At 43.1% G+C, this 19,876-nt stretch overlaps 1 protein-coding gene across 2 annotated transcripts in view; it reads left to right on the top strand.

The window, feature by feature from the left end:
- Positions 1 to 2,129: 2,129 nt before the first annotated feature.
- sh3bp2 (SH3-domain binding protein 2) overlaps positions 2,130 to 19,876 on the top strand; it is a 127,399-nt gene continuing 109,652 nt past the window's right edge. For both annotated transcript variants that reach the window (XM_043703980.1, XM_043703988.1), the window contains exon 1: positions 2,130 to 2,255. The gene's annotated coding sequence lies outside the window, so the exon portion shown is untranslated. The remainder of the gene's footprint in view (positions 2,256 to 19,876) is intronic.

The following is a 19,876-nucleotide window of genomic DNA, read 5'->3' as shown; positions in this document are numbered from 1 at the left end:
TGTACACTTCTCCGACTCTGATTCTATTTGATCCTCCAAAGTGCAGCACTTCACATTTACCTGGATTAAACTCCATCTGCCATTTCTTTGGCCATATTTGCAACTGATCTATATCCCGTTGTATCCTTTGACAACTTTCTACACTATCTACAAATCCACCGATGTTTGTATTGTCTGCAAACTTACTAACCCACCCATCTACATTTTCATCCAAGTCATTTATATATATCTCATGAACAGCAAAGGTCCCAGTAACAATCCCTATGGAACACCACTAGTCATGGACCTCCAGCCTGAAAAACACCCTTCCACTACCACCCTCTGTGGGCAAACCAATTATGAATTCACGCAGCCAATTCACTGTGGATCCCATGCATCTTAATCTTGTGGATGAGCCTACCATGAGGGACCTTGTCGAAAGCCTTACTAAAATCCATTTTAACAACATCCACTTCTCTACTCTCATCGATCACCTTTGTCACCTCCTTGAAAAGTTCAAAGAAGTTAGTAAGATGTGACCAGCCATGCTGATTGTCCCTAATTAGGCCATGCTTTTCCAAATGCGCTTAAATCCTATTCCTAAGAATTCACTTTAATAGGTTCCCAACTACTGATGTGAGATTCACTGGTCTATAATTTCCTAGATTATCCCTATATCCCTTCTTGAACAGAGGAACATTAGCTATTTTGCCATTCCTCTGGGACCTCTCTAGTGACTAGCGAGGATACAAAGATCTTGGTCAAGGCCCCAGCCATCTCCCCTCTTGCCTCTCTCGGTAACCTGGGGTAGATACCATCAGGACATAGCCACCTTAATATTCTTCAATAGATTCAACACCAGTTCTTTCTTGATCTCAAAATACCTCAGCACATTAGCCCACAAATCCTCCATATCCTTCTCCTGGGTGACTACTGACACAAAGTAGTAATTAACGATCTCACCCACATCCTCTGCCTCCAAGCACAAGTTCCTTCCTTTATCTTTCAGTGGTCCTACCTTCTCTCTAGTTATCCTTTTGTTTTAATGTATCTATTGAATAGCTTGGGATTCTCTTAAACTCTACTTGCCAAGGTTATTTCATGTCCCCTTCTTGCTCTCCTAATTCCTTGAGTACTAGTTTGAGTACTTTCCTGCTTTATTTGATTTTAGCTTCCTAAACCTTACATATGCTTCTTTTTCCCTTTTTACTAATTTCACAGCCTCTCTCATTATCCAAGGGCCCCTTACCTTGATGTATACACAGGTCAGTGTGTGTGTGTGTAGATGTACACAGAGCTCAGTGTGTGTGTGTGTGTAGATGTACACCCAGGTTTCTGTGTGTGTGTGTAGATGTACATACAGGTCAATATGTGAGTGTAGATGTACACACAGGTCAATGTGTATGTAGATGTACACACAAATCAGTGTGTTTGTGTGTACATGTACACACAGGTCAGTTTGTGTGTGTAGATGTACACGCAGGTCCATGTGTGTGTGTAGATGTACATACAGATCTGTGTGTGTGTGTGTGTAGATGTACACACAGGTCAGGGTGTGCATGTGTAGATGTGCACCCAGGGCAGTGTGAGTGTAAATGTACACACACTGGTGAGCAGTATGAGTGCATGTATTGATGATGTTGTAAGTCTTAGCCTAATCTGACAGCTTTACCGTCATTTTATTTGGAGAAAGTGAGGACTGCAATGCTGGAGATCTGTGTGCAAAAGCGGTGCTGGAAAAGCACAGCCGGTCAGGCAGCATCCCAGCAGCAGGAGAGTCGACGTTTCGAACGTAAACTCTTCATTTTATTTCCAAACTTTTCGAAATCAATTCAAATTCACCAAACTACGAGGCGCGACGTGAACACGCGTTTGCTGCGGAGAGAGTTGAGGAGTGTTACCGATGATCCTCACCCGGCAGCTTGTCTCAGTGACCAGCATACCCTCCCCCTGGGTTCCGGGGCTGCTCTCTGGGAGCCACTCGGCCAGAGTCAGTGTCTGTTGGACATCTCCCCACCCCAGGGTTAATTCGGGGACAGCACTCATGCAACACTTGCATTATCCTAACAGGTGGCTGACAAGACGACAGTGAGCATTTTGTTTTGGAAGCGTAAAGTTAAGCTCCTTCAAAGGAACTGAGTCAGCGGATTCGGTTGAGGAAGTTGAGCGAGAGAGAGAGAGAGAGAAAGCAGTGTTTGGTCAGAGAGTGAGTGGGACAGTTCACATTCCGGGCTGCTCCCCTTCCAGCTGGTCACTCTCATGGAAGCTTCCCTCAGGTACAGTATCATCGCCAGTGTCCTTTTTAATTAAAGAGAAACCGAGACAGGTAGAGTTGAACTCTCATGAGACAGGGAGAGATGTTTTAGAAATTCGGAGGCTGATGGGTTGAGTTTTGACTACGCGCTTGGAAGGTTTTCGCCTCCAGATGTAGTGAAAATAGCGTTTGTCCCGGACATGAGTGGGACTGTGACCTGTCCCCAGTGTTTATTCAGCGAGGTGACAGTCTGTTTGCTGAATGAAGTGGAGATGAAAATTAAATAGGGCGACAGGGAGCGCAGGAACAGAAAGCAAACATCAATATTTACAAGTCGTAAATTATTTAAAGAAGCTAAGAATTTGATGGCCATTCGACCCAACTCCCGTGCACTAGGTTGGGAAATTTAACTGTAATTTGTTTATTTTTAAAATGAAATCCAGAAAAGTCTTGAAGCGCTGAGGATCTGTGGAGTAGACTGGGACAGGCTCATGCTGCTGTTGAAGATCCTTCATTCGCTGGTGGGATGTGGGTGTCACTGACTGGGCCAGCATTTATTGTCCATCCCTAGTTGCCCCTTGAGAAGGTGGGGGTGAGCTGCCTTCTGGAACCACTGCAGTCCACCTGCTGTGGGTTGTACCACAATGCCATTAGGGAGGGAACTCCAGGATTTTGACCCACTGATGGAACTGTCATATATTTCCAAGTCAGGGTGGTGGGTGACTTCGAGGGGAACTTGCAGGGGGTAGTGTTTCCATGTATCTGCTGCCCTTGTGATTCTAGATGGGAGTGGTAGTGCGTTTGGAAGGTGCTGTCAGATGATTCTTGGTGAATTTCTGCAGTGCATCTTGTAGCGAGTACACACTGCTGCTACTGAGTGCCAGTGGCGGAGGGAGTAAGTGTTTGTGGATGTGATGACAATCAAGCGGGCTGCTTTGTCCTGGATGGTGTCAAGCTTCTCGAGTGTAGTTGGAGCTGCACCCATCCAGGAAAGTGGGGAGTATTCCATCACACTCCTGACATGTGCCTTGTAGATGGAGGACAGGCTTTGAGGAGGCATGAGGTGAGTTACATGCTGCAGGATTCATAATCTCTGACCTGCTCTCGTAACCACTGTTTAGATGGTGAGCCCAGCTGAGTTTCTGGTCAATGGTAACCGCCAGGATGCTGATAGTCGGGGATTCAGTGATGTTAATGTAATCAAATGTCAAAGGGCAGTGATTAGATTGTCTATTATTGGAGATGATCATAACCTGGCATTTGTGTGGCACAAATATTATTTGTCACTTGTCAGCTCAAGCCTAGATATTGTCCAGATCTTGTTGCATTTGAACATGGACTGCTTCAGTATCTGATGAGTCATGAATGGTGCTGAACATTGTGTAGTCTTCAGCAAACACTCTCACTTTGCGACCTTATTTAATTTTAATTCACTTGTGGGACATGGGCATCACTGGCTGGGCCAGCATTACATTGCCCGTCCCTAGTTGCGCTTGAGAAGGTGGTGGTGAGCTTCTTGAACCACTGCAGTCCACACGCTGAAGGTTGATCCAACAATGTCATTCGGGAAGGAATTCCCGGATTGTGACCCAGTGACAGTGAAGAAACGGCAAGTCAGGATGGTGAGTGGCTTGGAGGGAACTTGCAGGTGGTAGAGTTCCCATCTATCTGCTGCCTTTTTCCTTCTAGGTGGAAGTGGTCACAAGTTTAGAAGGTGTTGTCTAAAGATCTTTGGAGAGTAGGTCATTTATGAATCAGCTGAAGTTTGTTGGGCCTAGGACATGACCCTGATGAACTCCTGCAGAAATGTCTTGGAGCTGAGAAGACTGACCACTAACAACCATGACCTTCTTCCTATGTGCGTAAGACTCTAACCAGCATAGTTTGCCTCCGATACCCATTGATTCAAGTTCTATTAGGGCTCCTTGATGTCACACTCGGCCGAATGCAGCCTTGATGTAAGTCTCACCTTTTATCCATGTTAGAACCAAAGCTGTAATGAGGTCAGGAGCTAGGTGGTCCAAGCAGAACCCAAACTGGGTTTCACTGAGCTGGTCATTGCTAAGCAGGTATTGCATGATAGTGCTGCTGATGACAACTTCCGTCACTTTACTGACGATCATGTTTACGACGGGGTGTCTGATGGTAATTGGCCACGTTGGATTAAGAGTCATAGAGTCATACAACACTGAAACAGACCCTTTGGTCCAACTCATTCAGATTGATAAGACATCCCAATCTGACCTAGGCCCATTTGCTAGCATTTGGTCCATATACCCATTAATATTCATAGACTCATCCAGGTGGCTTTTAAATGTTGTAATTGTACCCACTTTCACCACTTCCTCAGGCAGTTCGTTCTATACACGCATCAACCTCTGCGTGAAAAAGTTATTTCTCCAGTCCTTTTTAAATTTCCCCTCTCACCTTTGACCTGTGTCCTCTAGTTTTGGATTTCCCACTCCAGAAAAGAGATCTTGATTTGATTTGATTCAACTTATTGTTATCATGTGCAACTAAGGACAGTGAAAAGTTCTGTTTTGAGTGCAGTACAGGCAGTTCATAACAATCAAGGAAATACAGATCATAGGGTGATTGAACTGAGCAAGGCAGAGTTACATCTGATCAGAAGGTGTACAATGACAAGATCAACATTATGTCTGAAATTTGAGAGGTCCATTCAGCAGTCTGATAACAACAGGGAAGAAGCTATTCTTGGACCTGTTAGTACATATTTTTAACCTTTGTGTTTTTTGCCTGATGGAAGAGGTTGGAAGAGATTACGACCAGGGTTGGAGGGGTCTTGATAACGTTGGCTGCCTTTCAACAGCAATGGGGAAGTGTACATGGAGTCAATGGATGCTGGCTTGTGTGATGGTCTGGGCTGTGTTCACAACTTTCTGTAGTTTCTTACAGTCCTGGGCAGAGCAGTTGCCATAGCAAGTAGTCATGCATCTGATGGTGGATCTGTAAAAATTGGTGATGGTCATTGTGGACATGCTGAACTTCATTGAGTCATAGAGGAGTACAGCATGGAAACAGACCCTTTGGGCCAACTCGTTCATGCCGACCAGATATCCCAACCCAATCTAGTTCCATTTGCCAGCACTTGGCCTATATCCCTCTAAACTATTCCTATTCATATACCCATCCAGATGCCTTTTAAATGCTGCAATTGTACCAGCCTCCACCACTTCCTCTGGCAGCGCATTCCATACATGTACCACCATCTGCGTGAAAACGTTGCCCCTTAGGTCTCTTTTATATCTTCCCCCTCTCACCCTAAACCTATGCCCTCTAGTTCTGGACTCCTCGAATCCAGGGAAAAGACTTTGTCTATTTATCCTATCCATGCCCCTCATAATTTTATAAACCTCTATAAGGTCACCCCTCAGCCTCCGACGCTCCAGGGAAAACAACCGCAGCCTATTCAGCCTCTCCTTATAGCTCAAATCCTCCAACCCTGGCAACATCCTTGTATATCTTTTCTGAACCTTTTCAAGTTTCACAATGTCCTTCTGATAGGAAGAAGACCAGAATTGCGCGCAATATTCCAAAAGTGGCCTAACCAATGTCCTGTACAGCCGTAACATAACCTCCCAACCCCTATACTCAATGCTCAATAAAGGAAAGCATATTAAACACTTTCTTCACTATCCTATCTACCTGTGACTCCACTTTCAAGGAACTATGAACCTGCACTCCAAGGTCTCTTTGTTCAGCAACACTTCCCAAGATCTTACCATTAAGTGTACAAGTCCTGCTCTGGTTTTCTTTTCCAAAATGCAGCACCTCACAGTTATCTAAATTAAACTCCATCTGCCACTCCTCAGCCCATTGACCCATCTGATCAAGATCCCATTGTAATCTGAGGTAACCTTTTTTGCTGTCCACTACACCTCCAATTTTGGTATCACCTGCAAACTTACTAACTGTACCTCTTATGTTCACATCCAAATCATTTATATAAATGTTGAAAAGTAGTGGACCCAGCACTGATCCTTGTGGCACACCACTGGTCACAGGCCTCCAATCTGAAAAACAACCCACCACCACCACCCTCCACCACCTTTGAGCCAGTTCTGTATCAAAATAGCTAGTTCTCCCTGTATTCCATGAGATTTAACCTTGCTAACCAGTGTCCTATGGGGGACCTTGTTGAAAGCCTCACTGAAGTCCATATAGATCACGTCCACTGCTCTGCCCTCATCAATCCTCTTTCCTTAGCCTCCTGACGATAAAGAGCCATTGTTGTGCCTTTTTGACCATCACATCTACATGAGTGGTCCAGGACAGATTGTTAGTTATTGTCATTCCCAGGAACTTATACAGTCATGGAGTAGAGAGATGTACAGCATGGAAACACAACCTTCAGTCCAATTCTTCCATGCTGATCAGATATCCTAAATAAAACTCATCTCATTTGCTAACATTTGGCCCATATCCCTCTAAACCCTTACTGTTCATATACCGATCCAGATGCTTTTTAAATATTGTAATTGTAGCAACCTCTACCCCTTCCTTTGGCAGCTCATTCCATACATGTACCACCCTTTGCATGTAAAAGTTACCCTTTAGTTCCCTTCAAAATCTTACCCCTCTCATCTTAAAATTATGCCCTCTAGTTTTGGTCTCCCCCATCCAGGGGAAAATACCTTGTCTATTTACCCTATCCATGCTTCTCATGATTTTGTAAACTTCTATAAGGTCACCCCTCCACCTCTGATGCTCCAGGAAACATAGCCCCAGCCTATTTAGCTTCTCTGTTTTGCTCAAACCCTCCAACTGTGACAAATTCTTGTAAATCTTTTCTGAACCCTTTCAATTTTCGCAACATCCTTCCCAAAGCAGGGAGACTGGTTGACGTTCTTGACTATCTCCATTGGTGTCGATAAGGGCTATTCAGCTCATGATTTTATAAATCTATATAAGGTTTCTTCAATCTCTGATGCTCCAGGGAAAAGAGGCCCAGCCCTATTCAGCCTGTCCTTGTAGCTCAATCCCCCCAGTCCTGGCAACATCCTTGTAAATCTTTTCTGCTCCCTTTCAAGTTTCACAACATCTCTCCTGTTAAAGAGTGACCAGAATATGTGCAGTATCCCAAGCATGGCCTCACGAATGCCCTGTACAGCCTCAACATGACCTCCCAACTTCTATACTCAATGCACTGAACAATAAAGGTAAGTCTCCTTCACCACTGTGTTTACCTATGGTTCCACTTTCAAGGAACTATGCACCTGTACCCCTCGGTCTCTTTTTTGGAAACACTCCCCAAGGCTCTACCATTATCTGTAGAAATCCTGCCCTGGTCTGTCTTGTCAAAATGCAACACCTCACATTTATCTAAATTAAACTCCATCTGCCATTCCTCGGCCCACTGACCCATCTGATCAAGGTCCAGTGGTACTCTGACATAATCTTCTTCATTGTCCACTGCACTGCCTATTTTGGTGTCATCTGCAAATTTCCCAATCATACGTCCTATATTCACATCCAAATCATTTATATAAGTGATGAAAAGCAGTAGACCTAGCACTGATCCTTATGGCACACCACTGGTCATAGGCCTCCAGTCCAAATAACAATCATCCACTGATTCCTATCTTCAAGCCTTTTGTATCTAATCTTCTATTGAACCAGGGTTGATCCCCTGGTGTGATGGTAATGGTTGAGTCGAGGATATGCCAGGCCATGAGGTTACATAATGCACTGAAGTACAGTTCTGCTGCTGCTCATGATCCACAATGCTTCATGGATGCCCAGTCTTGAGGTGTTAGATCTGTTTGAAGTTTGTCCCATTTAGCACGGTGATATTACCACACAACACGATGGAGGGAATTCTCAATGTGAAGACAGGACTTTCTCTCTACAAGGACTATGTGTTGGTCACTTCTACTGATATTGCCATGGACAGATCTGCAGCTGGCAGATTGATAAGGATGAGATCAAGTATGTTTTTCCCTCTTGCTCTTTCCCTCAACTCCTGCTGCAGACCCAGTTTAGCAGCTACATCCTTTAGATTCCAACCAGCTCATTCACTAGTGTTGCTGATAAGCCACTGTTTGTGGTGGACTTTGAATTCCCCTACCCAGAGTACATTTTTCACCCGTGCTATCCTCAGTGCTTCCTCCAAATGTTATACAACGTGGAGGAGTACCAATGCAACCACAGAAGGAAGGCTGTAGATGGTAACCAAGGAGGTTTTCTTTTTTAACTGAAGCCATGAGACTTCATGGGATCCAGAGTCAATGTTGAGGACTCCCATAGCTACTCCTTCCCAACTGCACATTATTATACCAGTGGGACAGACATATCCAGGGATGGTGGTGGTTTCTGAGACATTGTCTGCGCGGTATGATTCTATGAGTGTGACTGTGTCAGGCTGTTGCTTAACTAGTCTATGAGACAGCTCTCCCAATTTTAACACTAGGCCCCAGATGTTAATGAGAAGGACTTTGCAAGTTCAATAGGGCTGTTTTTAACCATTGTCTTTTCCGGTGCCAAGGACAATGCCAGGTAGTCATCCAGTTTCATTTCTTTGAGACTTCATAGTAATTATTACAACTGAATGGCTTGCTTGACCATTTCAAAGGTCAACTGAGAATCAACCACATTGCTGTGGGGTCTGGCACCACATGAAGACCAGACTAGGTGAGGATGCCCCTGAAGGATATTAGTGAACCAGATGGGTTTTCCTGACAATGGACAGTGGTTTCATGGCTGTCAACAGATTCTTAATTCCAGATGTTCTTTATTGAATTCACATTCCATCATCTGCCGTGGCGGGATTCAAACCCGGGTCTTCAGAGCATTAGCCAAGTTTCTGTCTTTATTGTCAAGCAATGATACCATTAACTGTCGCCCCCTTCCATGTTGCAATCTTGATGAATGTTTCCAGCTATTTTTGTGGTTTTATTCCACATTTCTGGAAAATTATATTTACACAAAATCAGGACTTTACTCCCTAAACCTTTCCTCTCTTTGAAATTTCACTTGGTAACCTGTCTTGAATGATACAGCCAGGAATTGGGAAATGGAATGTCAGCAGTCATTGTTAGACATTTCGAGTATTAACATGGGGCTGTCTTCCTATACTTGCACAGAACTGTCAGGAGAGACTGTACCTAAAGTATTGCAGTCAGTTTTGAACAACTTACTTACATTTCTAATTAACCTGTTCAAACTCACCGCAGGATCAGGTGGGACTTGAGGTAGGGGCACTACATTGTGCCAAAAGACTCCTCTTAAGGAGAGATCTACTTTGATTTGGAGAGAATGCAGAAGAGATGCACTCAGCTGATCCTGGGATGGAGGGATTGTCTTAAGAGGAAGGTTTGAGCAGGTTAAGCCTGTATCAATTGGAGTTTTGAATAATGAGAGTAAATCTGTGAATGGACAGAAAGATGAATGAATGGGTTAGATCAAGAGTAGAAGTTCTGGATTTCTGGAGAGAGGAAATAGTCAAGTACAGACAATGGCAACTGAAAACATGACAGCCTTCTGTACAGCACCCACAGATCATCAGTATTTCCAATAATTTATGTTATTGTTAGCTTTCTTCATCAAGACTTAAACTTTTCAATTCTCTGTAAAGGGACAGTATTTGACAGAATTTCTTACATTGATTAGTGGTATAGAAAAACTTCCAATTCTGTGGTGTTTTTCAAAACCTAAGGCTGTTCCAAAGTAGGTAATGAACTGCTTTTTACCTGTAGTTTCACAAAAACACAATTCCCAGATCCCTGCATCCCATCTAATGTAATTCTGGCCTCTTGAATACTTTCTGAATTGAATTGCTATTGATGGCCTTAATCTATCCAAGTGCTAAACTCTGGAATTCCCACTTCTCCCTCCCTCTTTAAGATGCTCTTTAAAAATCTACCTCTTTGATTAAATGTTGGTTGTCTAATCTAATATCATCTTGTGAGGTCCTTCCTGGAAAGTACCTTGGAATGTTTCCTGACATAAAAGGTGCTATTTAAATCTGAGTTCCTGATGTTGTTGGGATGTTGGAAGTGAGGCAGCCAATAATCACACAGCAAGCAACCGCAAAATGGAAGGAGCTAATTTGCTTTAATGATGTCAGTTGAGGGATGACTGTTGCTAAGAATGTCAGGATGAAATCCCCTGCTCTTTAATAGGACTTTGATACACGCTGAACTGCATTGTCAGTCTGAATTTTTTACTCAACTTTTTGGAAGTGGATTTGAAATCATGCCTCCAGGGTTATTAACAACAAGGGTGAACAACTATCTAAGTGATATGTGCTATGGTGTTAACAAAATAAATTAATCTAGCAGTTCGGAAAATACAGATAACATAAAACAAATAATTGTTTTTATTTCCAAGTTACACCATTGATCTATCTTAACCATATGACCAAGTTTTATTTTTAATTTTATTAGTTCACGGGAAATGGGTGTTTTTTTTGGATTAGAATAGATTACTTACAGTGTGGAAACAGGCCCTTCGGCCCAACGAGTCCACACCGACCCACTGAAGCGCAACCCACCTGGACCCACTCCCCTAACACTACAGGCAATTTAGCATGGCCAATTCAGCTAACCTACACATTGCTAGACATTTATTGCACATCAATAAATGTCCTTGTTGTTTCTTCAACTGACGCACTCCATTTGATGTTGGCACACCCACAGTGTCAGGATTTTGACCCAGTGACCGTGAAGATATGGTGACATATTTCCAGTTCAGAATAGAATGCGGTTTGGAGGAGAACCTGTACCTACTACTCCTGTCCTTCTAGGTGGTAGAATTTATTTGTTTGACTGGGATGATTTGTCTCCAACAGTCCTAACCAACCTCCCTTGTTCTTCATGCCAATGGAGAGTTTCTTTGATTCCCATGACTTCAATTTTACAACATACTGCACTTGGTCATATGCTGCCTTGATGTCATGGGCAGTCCCTCTCATTTCAATATTGGAATCAGGTCTTTTGTCTAATTTAAAACAGAAGCTCTGAAGCAGAAGTAGAGCAACAATGGCAGGGGTTTCTGGGTGTAATTGAGGACACAGTGCAGAGGTTCATCCCAAAGAAAAGAAAGATTATCCGGGGTGGGGGGAATTAGACAGCCATGGCTAACAAAGGAAATCAGGAAATGTATCAAAGAAAAAGAGCGAGCCTATAAAGTGGCCAAGAGCACTGGGAAATCAGAAGATTGGGAAGGCTACAAAAACAAACAGAGGATAACAAAGAGAGAAATAAGGAAGGAGAGGATCAAACATGAAGATAGGCTAGTCAGTAATATTAGAAATGATAGTAAAAGTTTCTTTCAATACATAAGAAACAAATGAGAGACAAAAGTAGACATTGGGCTGCTCCAAATTAATGCAGGAGGCTAGTGTTAGGAGATAAGGAAATAAATGAAGAACTTAATAAGTACTTTGTGTCAGTCTTCACAGTGAGTAATATCCCAACAATTAAGGAGAGTCAGGGGGCAGAGTTGAGTATGGTAGCCATTACAAAAGAGAAAGTGGCCTAGATGGGCTACATTCTAGAGTTCTGAGGCTGAGGAAATAGTGGAAGTGTTGCTTGTGATCTTTCAAAAGTCACTGGAGTCGGGGAAAGTCCCAGGTTATTGGAAAATCTCTGTTGTAACCCTCTTTTTCAAGAAAGGATCAAGACAAAAGATGGAAAATTATAGGCCGATTAGCCTAACCTAGGTTTTTGGTAAAATTCCAGAATCCATCGTTAAGGATGAGATTTCTAAGTTCTTGGAAGCGCAGGGTCGGATTAGAACAAGTCAGCATGGATTTAATAAGGAGAGGTCGTGCCTGACAAACCTGTTAGAATTCTTTGAAGAGGTAACAAGTAGGTTAGACCAGGGAAACCCAGTGGATGTTATCTATCTAGATTCCAAAAGGCCTTTGATAAGGTGTCTAATGGGAGGCTGCTGAATAAGGTGAGGGCCCATGGTGTTTGAGGTGAGCTTATGGATTGAGGATTGGCTGTCTGACAGAAGTCAGAGAGTTGGGATAAAAGGTTTTTTTCTCAGAATGGCAGCCAGTGACAAGTGGTGTCCCGCAGGGTTCAGTGTTGGAGCCACAGCTGTTCACATTATATATTAATGATCTGGATGAAGGGAGTGGGGGCATTCTAGCGAAGTTTGCCGATGATACGAAGTTAGGTGGACAGGCAGGTAGTACTGAGGAGGTGGGGTGGCTACAGAAAGATTGAGACAGTTTAGGGGAGTGGTCCAGGAAATGGCTGATGAAAGTCAATGTAAGCAAATGCGAGGTCTTGCACTTTGGAAAAATAAATACAGGCATGGACTATTTTCTGAACGGTGAGAAAATTCCTAAAGCCAAAGTACAAAGGGATTTGGGAGTGCTAGTCCAGGATTCTCTAAAGGTTAACTTGCAGGTTGAGTCTGTGATTAAGAAAGTGAATGTAATTTTGTCATTTATCTCAAGAGGGTTGGAATGTAAAAGCAGCGATGTGCTTCTGAGACTTTATAAAACTCTAGTTAGGCCCCATTTAGAATACTGTGTCCAATTTTGGGCCCCACACCTCAGGAAGGACATACTGGCACTGGAGCGTATCCAGCGGAGATTCACATGGACGATCCCTGGAATTAGATTACTTACAGTGTGGAAACAGGCCCTTTGGCCCAACAAGTCCACACTGACCCACCGAAGAGCAACCCACCCAGACCCATTCCCCTTCACCTAACAGTACGAGCAATTTCCCATTGCCAATTCACCTAACCTGCCCATTTTTGGACTGTGGGAGAAAACTGGAGCACCCGGAGTAAACCCACGCAGACACAGGGTGAATGTGCAAACTCCACACAGACTGTTGCCTGAGGCGGGAATTGAATCCGGGTCCCTAGCACTGTAAGGCAGCAGTGTGCCACCGTGCTGCCCACTGTGCTGCCCATGTGCATTCATGCTGGGCTTTTCCTTCATTAAGGAGAAGGATATTCATAAATTCACATCCAATTAATTGTTGAATTGTCCACCACCATTTAAGACTGTGTTTTTTATTCATTCAGTAGTGGGGGAGGGGGGCGTTGCTAGCTGGACCAGCATTTATTGCTCATCTCTAGTTGCCCCGAGAAAGTGCCACCTTCAACCACTGCTGTCCGTGTCTTGAAGGTACACCCACTATGTCCTGAGGAAAGGAATTCCAGGATTCTAACTTTTTATTAGTGTTTGATTTAACGCACACATGAAGGTATTGAGTGAGACAGAAAAGACTATTTAACTGTTATCAATCATATTCTTGGTCTGAAGTCCCCATTTCTCTGATTATTTTAAAGACACTGATTAGATCACCGCTGGAATTCAAGTCAGGTTAATGTGATCTGTTCCTAAGGAACTTTCCAATTCTCAGTCTGGTACCACAGTGCTGTGACTGGGAAAAGCAATGGGGATAAAACCGTAGGTTGACCTTCCCTGGGCCAGCTTGAATGGCCTATCTTGAGGTGAAAGGTATTCTCCAGAAGCCTTTTTTGGGATTTCATTGATGAGACAGTGTTGGAGGTGGTACCCTTCAACACTGTCTCATCAATGAAATCCCAAAAAAGGGTGAGTTGGTAGTTTATGAGATATTGTGGAGTGATGTAATGAGAACAGAATTAAACTCCTCATCTGTGCTCCTCCATGAGGCAGGCTCCTTCACCTGGGGCTCAGTTTCACAAGGAGGGGTAGTAATGGTAGGCAAAGCAAGATATGATTCTGAGGTGAACCACTGCAGTTTCCTCTCTTCCTTGGATTCATTTTTCTTTTGTTTGTTCATTCATTCTTTTGTTCAGTCACAGCATCCATGCATTGCTTCCATTGCAGTGTATTTACACGTTGTGGTGAACTCTTTGGAACTCAATGGAAATTGGGGGATTTGTAACTTCTTTGAAGTTGGCATTACTGGTCAAAACATTGAATAAATGTTTAATATTGTTTTTGGTTCAGCAGCTCCTCCCTGAATGGTCAAGCAGTGTTGTTCTGTTACACTGTGGCTTTGCCCCTCAGAGGTGTCAGATCTCTATACAGTCATGCCTACAGTTTCTGTTGAACCTGAGCCATTTTAGTCCATGCTTTAAGTTGAGATGGTAACATTTGATCATGACCAAAGAGTTCTCCACAGTGAGTGGTCAACTTTCAACCATCTATGAACATCATCTAAAACGTACAATCTAACATATGGCATACTCTCCCATTGATTCTGATATCACACCTTGATAGATTGTGGAGAGGTTGTTTCCTCAAGTCAGAGAATCTAGAATGGGGATTGCTGTTCAAAAATCTTTGGTCACTTGTTCAAAACCGAATGAGGTGAAACCCTCTCTCTGAGGGTCAAGAATCTTTGGAACTTGCTTTCTGAAAAAATGGTTGAAGCAGAGTTCTTGGATATTTTCAATGGACTGAAAGCTTATCAGGAGTAGGTGAGAATTTTCATTTGGCATTATAATTAGATCAGTCATCATCTCAAAGAGTAGTGGTACAGGCTTGAGGCTGATTAGCTTACTCCTTATGTTTATGCAGCACAGAAGCTGGTCATTCATACCATCCTGTTCATGTCAGCTCTTTAAAAGAGCTATCTGAAAATTCCATTCCTCTTCACTTTTTCTCCATGATAATGCAAATTCGTGCCAATTATAAAATAGCAATTAAAATTCAATTAGCTTTTGATCTATGTAGATTTATTTTGCAAAGTTCTTTCTACGTTTTCCTAAACAAAGCTTTCCAAGTAATTCATAGCATCCTAGAAATTCATAGCGCAGAAAGAATGTGTTTTTGAAAAAAAAGAGTTGTGTAAGATTACCTACAATGCAGAAACAGGCCCTTCGGCCCAACAAGTCCACACCGACCCTCCGAAGAGCAACCGACCCAGACCCATTCCCCTACACCTGACATTACGGGCAATTTATCATGGCCAATTCACCTAACCTGCACATCTTTGTGACTGTGGGAGGAAACCGGAGCACCCGGAGGAAACCCACACAGACACGGGGAGAATGTGCAAACTCCACACAGACAGTTGCCCGAGGCAGGAATTGAACCCAGGTCTCTGGCGCTGTGAGGCAACAGTGCTAACGACTGAGCCACCGTACCACCCTACTGTGCCACTGTGCGTGCTGGAGTAACTCACCAATGCTCTTGAGACAGCACATTCCAAACTAGACACCCCCTACCAGCTAGAAAGACAAGGGCAACAGATATGTGGGAACACCATCACCACCTGCAAGATCCCCTCCAGGTCACTCACCTTCCTGACTTGGAAGTATATTGCTGTTCCTTCAGTGTTGCTGAAAATCCTGGATTTCCCTCCCTAACAACATTGAGTGCATCTACATTAAATGGACTGCAGTAACACAAGAAAGCAGCTCAACACCACCAACATAAATCTCAGAATTGTATGGTATGGAAGAGGCCATTCAGCCCATCAAGTCTGCACTATTAGAGTGAGAAGAAAAGATCTTTATGTGAGCTGTTGCAGTACTCGCAGGAATTGAATGGAGGATGTGAGTAACTGGATGCAACACAACAAATTGAAGTAAAGATAATACAGCAGGAAGCACAAAGTGCTAACTTTAGAAATATCCTATTGTATTCAGAATGAAGTAGCCACTATACTTATTTGTCAGACTGTACAAGTATTTGTCTTGCAAATATACTTGATTCAAAAAATGTCTGTCACCAAATAAAGGTTGGTGTTTAATTAATTTAAAAATAAATGCACTTTAATACCTTTCACAGGTTCAGGATGTTTTAGGGTACATTAAAGCCAATAAAGTGCTTTTGAAGTGTTGACACTATGCTATGATGCAGGAAATGAGTGCACAGCAAGCTTGCAGGCACTGCATGATAATCCGTTTCAGTAGTGTTGTTTCAGGGACAAACATTGGCCATGGTATTAGGGCAGAATTTCCTTGCTTTTCTTCCAAATGTTTTAGCCATGTAATCTTTGTTTTTAAATGTGTTTGTGAATTGTGATGGCTGGGCCAGCATTTGTTGTCTATCCCTAACTGTCCTGGGGAAGGTGGTGAGCTGCTTTCTTGAACCTCTGCAGTCTGTGAGGTAAGTATAACTGTTAGAAAGAGAATTCTAGGAGTTTGATCCCAGTCCCATTGAAGGAATGGCAATGTATTTCCAAGTGAGGATGGTGAATTGTTTGGAGGGGAATTTGCAGATGGTGGTGTTCCCAGACATCTGCTCCCTTCTCCTTCTTTTAGGTTGTGGACATGGTGGGTTTGAAAGATGATGCTGAAGGAGATTTGGTGAGTTCCTACATCCTCCTGCTCAGGCAATCCCTTGGGATCCACTCTAATGTTGTGGGTGTGACTAAACAATTCAAAGCTGGATCTACACTCCCTGCCACAAGCGAGGCAAGTGATGCTTGTGGAAATGCTTGAGTGGGATACCTGGGTTTTTGCACACTCTTCCTGCTGTTTGCACTTGGCCTCAACCCGGGCTCTATCAGAGAACTCAAGATAGTTGGTGCTTTTACAGATGCTTTGTTTCTTGTTTGGGCAGTAATGGGCGAGGGATTGTCACATGTTATTACAGGTGTTGATTTTTTTCAGGGAGACTTTGAAGACGAACTTGAAGTATTTCGCCTGCCCTCCTGGTTGACCCTTACTTGAAACTCTGAATAGATCATTTGTTCTGGAGATTATGTGTCAGACCTGTGGACAATGTAACCAGTGCCTTGATACTGGGGTTGTTGCCCTGAGATTTGACACTGATATTGGAGGATCTATCCTTCTCGTGGATTGGAAGAATTTTGCAAAGGCATCACTGGTGTTAATTTTCAGGGGCTTTGAGGAGTCTGCTGTGTTGTGTTAGGCTGTGTTGTTGCTGCAGTGCACCTTCTAGATGAGGTACACTACTGCTGTAAGTAGTCATAGTCCAACGGGTTTATTTGAAATCACAAGCTTTCATAGCGCTGCTCCTTTGTCAAGTGAAGGTGCAGGACTCAGAAAGCTTGTGATTTCAAATAAACCTGTTGGACTATAACCTGGTGTCATGTGACTTCTGACTTTGTCCACCCCAGTCCAACACCAGCACCTCAACATCATGGCGGCTATAGGTCAGTGGTGGAGAAAGTATGTTTAAGTTAATGGATGCGTTGGGGAGTTGACTGAAGAATGATTTTAGGTTTCTTAATGTGGGAAAGAAGTGCCTGGAAATTCCTTTTACAGTTTTTAACTACATCAGCCTGGAATATTGCTGTAGCTTAATCAGTAAGACTGGATCTTTTCTCATACTCCTAAGATTCTGGAAAATTCCCAGAGGACTGGAAAACTGCCAATGTAACACCTCTATTCAAAAAGGAAAGGAGACAAAAGTAAAGCAGATTAGAATCCTTACAGTGTTGAAATAGGTCATTTTGCCCAACAAGCCCACACCGATCCTCTGAAGAGTAACCCACTCAGACCCTATGTTTTCCCCTGACTAATGCACCCAGCACTATGGGCAATTTACATGGCCAGATCACCTGATCTGCTCATCTTTGGACTGTGGGAGGAAAGCCACACAGACACAGGGAGAATGTGCAAACTCCATACAGTCAGTGGCCCAAGGCAGGAATTGAACCCAGTTCCCTGGTGCTGTGAAACAGCAGTGCTAACCACTGAGCCATCATTCCAACCCAAGTGTTAAAGTCTGTTACAAATGTTATAATACCAAAACATTAAAATATATAATATGATCAAACAGACTCAGCATGGCTTCACCGTGTTCACAAAAAAGTGGGAAGGCACGTAGTGAGGACTCAAAGAATTGGCAGTGAGATATAGACAGGTTAAACAACTGGGCAGAAATTGGCAGATAGAATATGATGTGGGAAAATGTGAGGTTATGCACTTTGGCAAGAAGAATAGTGGAGCTGAATATTATTTAAATGGAGAAGGACTGCAGAAAGCTAGAGAACAGAATGGTTTGGGAGACACTTAATGGTCAGGTTGCTGAACAAAGAGACCTTGGAGGGCAAGTCCATAGCTCCTTGAAAGTGGAGTCACAGGTAGATAGGATAGTGAAGAAGGTGTTTGGTGTGCTTTCCTTTTTTGGTCAGAATATTGAATATAGGAGTTGGGAGGTTATGTTGTGGCCGTACAGGACATTGGTTAGGCCACTTTTGGAATATTGTATGCATTTCTGGTCTCCCTCCTATTGGAAGGATGTTGTGGAACTTGAAAAGGTTCAGAAAAGATTTACAAAGATGTTGCCAGGGTTGGAGTGTTTGAGCAACAGGGAGAGGCTGAATAGGCTGGGGCTGTTTTCCCTGGAGCGTCGGAGGCTGAGGAGTGACTTTATAGAGGTTTATAAAATCTTGAGGGGCATGAAAAGGATAAATAGACAAGGTCTTTTCCCTGGGGTGGGGGAATCCAGAACTAGAGGGAATAAGGTGAGAGGGGAAAGATTTAAAAGGGACCGAAGGTGCAACGCTTTTACACAGAGGATGATGTGTGTATGGAATGAGCTGGTACAATTGCAACATTTAAAAGACATCTGGGTGGGTATATGAATAGGAAGGGTTTGGAGGGATATGGGCCAAGTGCTAGCAAATGGGATTAGATTAATTTAGGATATTGGTCGGCATGGATGAGTTGGACCGAAGGGCCTGTTTCTGTGCTGTACATCTCTATGAATCTATGACCTCTAGCATAAATTGCAAAAAGCTGGCATCAAGTCCAGAGATAATAGGGAAAGCAAATGAAATGTTGGCCTTTATTTCAAAGAGAATGAAATACAAAAATAGGGACATGTTGCAAAATTAATACTAGTCAGATCGCAGGTGGAATACTTTGAACAGTTTTGTGCCTTTTTAAAAATTTGTGCACGGAATGAGGGCAACTCTGGCTAGGCCAGCATTCATTGACCATCTCTATCTGCAATCATATTGCTATGGGTCAATCATATTGCTATGGGTCTGGAATCACATACAGGCCAGACCAGGTAACGATGACAGTTTTCCTTCACTAAAGGACATTAGTGAACAGATGGGTGTTTTCTGACAATCGACAATGGTGTCATGATCATCATTAGGGTCTTAATTCCAGATTTTTTTATTGAATTCGAATTCCACTATCTGCCATGGCAAGATTTGAAAACAGATCTGCAGAACATTACCTGGGTCTCTGGATTAATAATCTAGCAAAAATACCACTAGATCATTTGCTCCCCTCTTATCTGAGGAGAGATAAACTGGATTGGAGACAGTTCAGGGAAGGTTCACTTGGTTGATCCCAGGAATGGAGAGGTTGTCTTATGAGGAGAGGTTGAGTAGATAGGGTCCTTAATTATTGGGTTTAGAGAGGTGACCTTATTGAAACAAACAAGATTCTTTGGGGATAGATGTGGAAAGGTTTTTTCCCTTTGTGGGAGAGTCTAGGACCAAAGGACATAATCTCAGAATAAGGGCTTGCACTTCTATGATAGAGACAAGGAATTTCCTCTGTCAGATGGTTGAAATCTTTTTTTTTTGTGGAATCTGTGGAATTCTTTACCACAAAGGGCTGTTGAGGCTGTATCATTAAATATTTTTAAGGGTGAGGTAGACAGATTTTTAATCAGCAAGAGAATCCAGGGTTTTAGGAAAAAGGCAGGAAAGTGGAATTGAGGGTTATCAGATCAGCCATGATCTCATCGAATGGTAGAGCAAAATTGATGGGCTGAATGAC

Source organism: Chiloscyllium plagiosum, chromosome 2 (assembly GCF_004010195.1).
Source record: "Chiloscyllium plagiosum isolate BGI_BamShark_2017 chromosome 2, ASM401019v2, whole genome shotgun sequence".
In the NCBI taxonomy this organism is placed as follows: domain Eukaryota; kingdom Metazoa; phylum Chordata; class Chondrichthyes; order Orectolobiformes; family Hemiscylliidae; genus Chiloscyllium; species Chiloscyllium plagiosum.
The sequence above is the reverse complement of the archived record's forward strand: the minus strand, read 5'-3'. Positions and strand labels throughout refer to the sequence as shown.